The following is an 8,541-nucleotide window of genomic DNA, read 5'->3' on the forward strand; positions in this document are numbered from 1 at the left end:
ATTCTAAAACAAAAATACAAAAAAATTGAAAGATCAGAATGATTAATCCCTCGAGTATATGTTGTTACTTGTGACTATTCCAAAATGCATCTATAAAATTTTATTGTACTTGATGGCTATTGGGCAAAATGTGCATCCAAGTTCGAATGCACCCTAGGAATTATTAAAATTAATAATCTTCCATTAAAGCTTTCGGCATACAGGAATTAGAATGCAAGTCAATAGATTTAGAATATAAGAGTTTGTACTAGTATTATGACTATTATGTACGTTTTGATGCACAATTTTATAGCTTTGTAAAAGAGGAACATTATCAACAGCTTGTAAAAACTAATTGATATTATTATAACTCTAATTATACTGCAAAATGCAAACAAAAAAAATTAAAGCAAATAAACAATTAAGCAAACTAACCTAATCAACTATGAGTTTGATGAATAAAATAATGATAAAACATAAGAACTCATTGCATAAAGTCGTGGAGGGTACAAATTGATCCACTTATGTCCATCATAACAAGTATGAGTACGTCATGGAGCAAATTATTGATTCTTTTTTAGTTCGGTGTAAGAGTCTACTCAATTTCAACTATTTTGATTTGAGGTACAATTCACTATGAGATAAATCTCTTCGAAATCTGTTTTTCTTCATTATATTTTTCCATCACTAAGACTCAAGAATGATTTAAACCAACAAAAAAAATGACACAAAGTAATTTCCTTATTCATATGCATTAGTATATCTGTTATTCCATGTCAAAATTGAACAAGTGGTACCTTCCAATGTGCAAAGTATCACCAAGGAACACAACTTCTATGGCAGTCGCAATAACAATTGAGAGTGGCTAGAATGTTAGCTACATACACAACTCCTTTTAAGTGCAATGCCCAGACAGCAATGCTCATGAGCTTTCCGAATATTTCCTGTGAATATAATTTTATCATTCCACCAATAGATTAAATCCAGGCATAGTTAAGTTAGAGTAAACTACCTATTTAATGCTTAAAAAATTAAAACCTTCATAATTTAGCTCCAAAAGACATTATATTTTCATATGCTATCTGAATAAGAATTCAAGAAGCACCGAAAGAACTCTAGAAGAAACAATGCAAGATGGATTCTCGTTATTAGCTCAAAATTCTAAACCACTAATACTAGCTTCTTTATTTGGATTATATCTCAAAATTCAAAACTGCTAATACGATCAAAGAAACTCATTAAGTCCTTAACTTATACACTATTAAAGGCGTTAAAATTAAAAATAAAAAAATAAGGCCAAAAGCTAATAAGGAAAATTAAGGCATATAAAGCACGTTCCATAAAAAACTATATACTAGTACTACTCTTTGAGATTGATCATATGCCAACTGCAGTAAATATATATAAAATTAGGTGCACAATGTGTTCCTTTATTGTAGATTGTCATAGAAGTTCAATATTAGTCACTTAAGGTAATTCTTCACAATTACCTTGCTTGAAAGATATCAGATTTGGAATCATAGGTAAACAAGACATGCAAATTGTGGAGCCCTGCAAGAGAATAATGCATAACATTAGACCATACCTGTTATCATTGGGCGAAAAACTATATACATAACCTGATTATTGGGATGAACAACTCTTCTCTAATTCATGAACAACATAACTCTGTTCTAGCTCAATATCCTAAATCTCAGTATTTTATTAGTTGAATGGTAAAAAATACACATCAAAACATGGTTAAAAAACTAGAATAATCTAATTAAGATAGCATATACCAAAGAAAACAGCGATTATTTACCTTGATTGATAAAGGAAAAAGCCGTCAACAATGAACAACCATAGCAAATAGCGAACAATGAACAACGAAGCAGCAAACACTAACGAGCAGCGAACAACGGAGCAATGAACATCAACCTAAAGCAAAGAATAGCAGTGATACAAATAGAGAAGAATCTTAGCGATGCAAACTGGAAGCAAATGTTAATAACAGCAGCAATTAAAGGAAGAGAATACCAAACACACTAACCTGAAGAGCAGTTGGAGAAGAGGGCCACCATGAACAGCGATGAGCCTCGGGGGAGTAGAAGTCGTGGCCAATTTGCAGGAAAGGCTAAGGAGAGGATCACAAAATTTGGTGGGTGCTTTTGGTTTCGCAGGTTTGGGGATTTTGGGGTTTTGGTTTGGCGGGTTTGTGTGTGAGAGAATAATTTGAGTTTCATAAATTTTAATTTTTGGGGGTTTCTAAAACCCCTACTATTTAGAACAAAAACCGCTATCAATTAAATTACAAAGGGCGTAAATAGTTTTTGGGTTAATGTGCAGGAGTTTTTTAAAACTTTTGCTATATAACTTCTGCAAATTTGTAATTTTTTTTAGTGTAACCCTTCGTTCAATAATGAGGTTGCAACGTTTCATCTTTTTATTTTACATTTTTAGTAAAATAAATGGAAACAACATAATACTACCAAAATAAATGACAGGATTAGAAACAAATAAATGAAAACGGCTTTAATATAAAGTCTTAATAAAATAAAATAACAAACACTATCAATGTATGAAATTCAAAATATCTTAAACTTAGACAAATTAATAAAACTCATATCGTGAACATAATAAATGGCTGCATTTCAATTTATTTTGGTGACCAATTTCTTTGCGGCATCGATGGTGTTTTCTTTGGCCTTATTGTAATTGCTCAGCACTAAATCTAAGGCCAATCGCATGCGTACAGTATCGTCCATTGGCTGCATGTTATAAAATTAATAAATTAGTGAAGATTTTATTTAATAAAGATACAATGTCAGCAATTATAATGTTATACTCACTGGTATGATAAAGGAATTCCTGGCCTCAACATATAGCTGCCATCTAGCAACCCACATCCCAGAATCAAACTTGAGGCATACGTATTAAAATATTAGCTTCACCTTTCTTAGATAGTTATTTGAATTTGCTTAAATTCATATAGTAACTTGTCTTATGCGTTTTCTTGTTGTGGAAGATTCTGTGGATAGTAGATCCGAAATTCACCGAGTTGATATGCAACTTCATCCAAATCTGACTTACCCTCTATTCTCTCATCAAGCAATTGTTCATGAATCATTCGGTCAATGAAATTTGCCTACATTGACAGGAAATATAATTGTAAGTAATCGTTGCTGAAAATTAAATGAGTTATGGTCAACAAATTTAATTTAGAAGCATGAATAACTCACTAGTTGTCGAATCTGTCGCTCCCTTATGGTTTTCCTTGATCTTTGTTGCATCAGATCTACACATATCAACTTTCTCTTCTTCACGTCAACACATAATAAGTACCAATGTTTAAAGTTGTCCTTAATTGGTACATAAATCTAAAAATCACAAAAACTCAAGATTATAAAAACATATCATGGCAAATGATAGTAAATGGGTAGGTTTCAAATTTAAAACAAATACATTAGCTACCTTTGATAAGGTGCTAACATCAAATAAGTATGTTGAATGGTCCATTACCACAGCTGTTGGTGGGTAGACAAACGAAAGTGCTTGTTCCTAACAAGTTTTACAATCAAAGAAAATTGCGATTTAATTTGGTTGTTTTATTAAAGCATATAGTAAACTTTGACTTCATATGACTTACAGAGACCCTAGGCGGAAGAAACCATATCTTTGGACCTCCGGAACGAAATTTTTTCTCATGAGTCATTGTGCATGCAACCATTGTTAATATCTAGCAAGATTAAAGATAACAAATAAAATTAGTATCAGAGGTTTGAAAAATAAAAAATTTAAAGTGCAATTTAGAGTTTTCATTAGCATCTATCTGTCGCATAGGCTTAAGTGCATCGAATGATCTTCTACAACCATCTACACCTTCGTGTACAAGTATTTCCTCGCTGTTATAAAAATAAATAAATAAATAATCTTATCACATGAAATAAAATGTCTAACAACTTTTATCTATATGTATATTAACAAGATACTTACTTGGGGGAGGCATTAGCATTATATAAATATATAGCTACCATTGCTTCTTCTTCATTGACAAGCATATCTTTGGGGATTTCAAACGTCAACTAAAATATAAATAATTATGAAATCATAGTCAAATTATTCATACTGAACATAATCCTAATAAAATACTTTTTACTTACTGGTATTGTCAATGAACACAACCTTTCAACTTCACATTTGACGACATCCAACTCATACAATTGTCCATCACGATTAGTTGCCTGCATATTAAATGTATACATTACAAATATTTATTTTGATCATTTTCAGTTTTATTAAACACAGTTTTTTATTGTTCATATGTTACTATATTCACTTACCATTAACCATGAAATTCGCAATTGGCAAACTTTAAAAAATACTTAAAATAGAGATAACTAATTTTTGTTACTTACCCAATTGCCATTTGCTTCTTCACCTCCAACAGTAGACATTACTTTGTTTGCAGGAGCAGTTAATGTTTGGGCCAAATTCTGAAACTCTTGGCGTATTGTCCTTTGGACCTCTTGTTTCACCCTGAAAATCTTTGAATCAATGTATTCAGTTAAACACTGATACATAGGTTCTGAGAGTAAATTTAAATGTTGATTGCTGACAAATAAATTGTCGAATGAGGCTTGCGTGTTCTCCTTGGAAAGAGTTTGGCTACACAAGTGCAAAATCAAAATATAGTTAACAGTTTCTTTTGTTTTAGACTGTCATACAGGTCTCTTCTTTTGAGAAAATACCAAGAAAAATACCATAAGAAGAATCTATTTAATAATAATTTACTTTACACAGTCTTAAAATGTAAAGAATAAAACTAATAACCGAATACTAAAAAAATAATTTTAAGACAATTGACTTTTACTATTGTGAAATTATATAGTTGTTAATTTTAAATATTTAGTCATGGTTAATTAATTAATTTATGCATAAAAATTATTAATACGGTACAAATTTTAACCAAGATGTAACTAGCAAACATGTTTGGTCCAGCCCGATTGATTGAAATGTTGTAGTTGATTAGTAAAAAGTGTTTCTTCAACAATGACTATTGGAATGAAACATCTTACGTTTTTAAAAGAATAAAGAGATAGTTTATAAGATTTTTTGAACAACATATCACTCTTTTATACGTACTTGATATTTAAAAAAATTTTAATTAATTAATTAGATTAATATAATATTACAAATATTATTACATTTAAAAACTTAAGGTATTAATTAATTAATTAATGTTATACTAATATAAACTGATGTATTTTGATCAAAATCAAATGTTATGATAAAATACTACATAGTATAATCCGTTATAAAATTTTTTTCATAAAATAAAATTTTTTGATAAACGAGCCATAATAATTGTAATAAAATAGAAAATAATTACAATATGATATAAATTAAAAATATTCTTAATGTACTCAAACATATAATTACTTATTTAACATGGCTTAAATTGTAACATAGTTACTGAGATTATCATATTCTAATTTTTTTTATCGTAAAAAATTTGAAAGATATATATAAAAAAATTATTGTTACTGGAGTTTAAAAGTAAGGAATAATTGGTGAATAATTTTTTTAATATAAGATAACTAATATACAAAGTAAATTAAAATAGGAAGTCATAGTTGTTGTTAGAAAAGATTGACTATAAAATAAAATTTAGGAAAAATTGTTTACGTAATATAAGTGATCAATATACATAGGCTTTTTTATATAAATAAATATTACAAATATATTATTTCCCAAAATACGCATGAAGAGAAATAGTTCCGAAAATACGCAGGAGCACTTCAGGCGGGACTCATGCGAATTGGATTTACACTCTAATTCAGATGTGGTGGCCACGAAATGGGATTGACATGAGCAGCAGTCATTTCTGACACGGCGCGCACGAAATGAATGTGGAGACCATTTTGTGGCTGGCGCCAGTGAAATTGCCAAGTCTGGGGCATCCACGAATTAGAGTCCAAGTAAAATTTAAGGGTTTCTTTTCACCTGAGCCAACCCTAATGACTATTATCAAATACTTTCACTTCATATTTCCACATTTTTATTTTTAATATTGAATTAACAATGGTATTTTTTTAATTGTAAATTATTCTAGTATTTTTTTAAAATGTGGGATGATTTAATTTAGGGAGTAGAAATCGGATCGTCCGATTTTTAATCCAAACAAAAATCGGACCGTCCGATTGTTAGGTACAAAAATCGGACCGTCCAATTTGTGTACTTGAATAATCCTCCGATTTTGGTTTAAAAAATTAAAAAAATTTGCAGTACACAGCTCAGAATTGTAGACCTGTGTCCTCCAATTTTTTTTTATTTTTAAACACATATCGGAGACTTTGATTTGTGTAACCCAAATTTTTTTAATTTTTTAAACACAAATAAAAAAACAGTTTCAAAATTTAAATTAATGAAAACAAAATAAATATTTTCAATCAATAATGCAGCGCAATTATTTGACTCTTCCTTTTCTTTTGCAAGGCTAAATAGTTAAACTTTATACTAAATTTTGTAAATAAATAAATTAATTAACAGTATGTTTATATTATTAATTAGTCAATAAAGTTTGAGAAAATGTGCAAAATTATAGTAAGATGACTATTTATTATAAGACTGCTATTGAGCTAAGTTTGTTTACCGGTATAAAAGATTAAAACAGGAATATAAAATTATAAAATTATATTTAGTAAATAAGATATAAACACATATATTATATTTAGAAATATTAAATTAATATATTATATATTTTTTTATTATTCTTATCAATTTTTTGTAATTATATTTCTTATCATTATATATATTTTTTAAAATTTTGTATGAAAAAATAATAAATAAACTTTTATAATTTAGTTTTTTATGTTTAATTTATTATCAAATAAAATATAAAAACCTAACACTAAATTTTATATCTTTATTCTTTGTGTTGCATTGTCTTTATAATCAAACGTAGCTTTGTATATATTTTGTAGTATTTTTTCCCTCTCAATTTCTATTAATTAATTGTATAAATAATTTTACATTATCGGTGATAAAAAAAACAAATGAAAACTATAACTTTTATTTTCATAATAAAAAATTATATGTTAAAAAAATAACTATTATATATTTTATATATTATTTTATATATTTTGAATATGTATCCTCTATCTAATATTAGTGGTCGATTTAGTAATTATTTTTTACTGTTCGTATAACATAATTATCATGATAGTTAAATAGATGAGGATCTGTTTAATAATTTTCAATGTGTAATTATTTAACCATTAAATCATATGACGATAATTAAGTTTATCCCTTTTGTTGTATATAATCTAATAATCTAACCATTGATGTGTGAAAATTTAACCATTAATGTGTGATAATTTAAACATTAAATTTTCGAAGAACAATAGTATATAATCTAATAATCTATTTTCTTGTATGCCCCCATTGACTTAGACTCCAATTCGTGAATGTGTCACTGGAGTTGGTAATCTTAAAACTGAATTATCAGAAATATCTTTAAATTGAGATTTACCTAGAAGATACATCACAAATAGTATCTTGCGCGGTGATGATTTTATTCTGCGTGGTTTTCTTTTCCATCTCTTTTTTTGCGTTGAATTTAATCTTCAAACAAAATAAAAATACGTGAATAATGTCAGATTGAGTTTTAAATAAGTTAATAATCAGTTAAAAATTTTATAAATAATTGCTAACACATAGACATTGTAACAGCCCAGACCACCCGCTAGCACGATATTGTCCGCTTTGGCACACAAGGCCTCACGGTTTTACTTTTGACGATAGGGATGCTAGCCGAAGCCCTCCACACTCACTCGTCAAAACGCGTCATGCTAGGGAGAGGTATCCACACCCTTATAAGGCATGCTTCGTTCCCCTCCCCAACCGATGTGGGACCTTACAATCCACCCCCTAAGGGAGTCCAGCGCCCTCGCTGGCACATCAATCCGGGTTCCGGCTCTGATACCATCTCTAACAGCCCAGACCACCCGCTAGCACGATATTGTCCGCTTTGGCACACAAGGCCTCACGGTTTTACTTTTGACGATAGGGATGCTAGCCGAAGCCCTCCACACTCACTCGTCAAAACGCGTCATGCTAGGGAGAGGTATCCACACCCTTATAAGGCATGCTTCGTTTCCCTCCCCAACCGATGTGGGACCTTACAGACATAAAAAAAGGTATGGTATGGAACGAATAAATTTTTTAAAAATTAAACTAAAATAAAATTAGTCACCAAAAAAATTATTAAAAAATTTGATGTTACGAGAACCTCTTTGAACTACTCCTAGTTGCACGACCAGTCATGGTGTCACGTTATTCGTAACGTGAGTGCTGAAAAGGGGTGGATAACAAAAAAATATAAAACAAATTAATGGAAAGGCTGAATAGTACTGACATTACTCTAACAGTTATTTATAATGTTTTCCATACTTGTTTGAAATTTAAAAAGTAATACTCAAAACAATACGAGGTTTAAGTTAGATTTTTTTTTAATTAGTTCGACCACACATGCAAATTTTGTTACAAGATTTTTTCGGTGGCCTTTAACAATATTCAAATTTA

This window comes from Arachis ipaensis, chromosome B2 (assembly GCF_059453495.1).
Source record: "Arachis ipaensis isolate K30076 ecotype BB chromosome B2, ASM5945349v1, whole genome shotgun sequence".
In the NCBI taxonomy this organism is placed as follows: domain Eukaryota; kingdom Viridiplantae; phylum Streptophyta; class Magnoliopsida; order Fabales; family Fabaceae; genus Arachis; species Arachis ipaensis.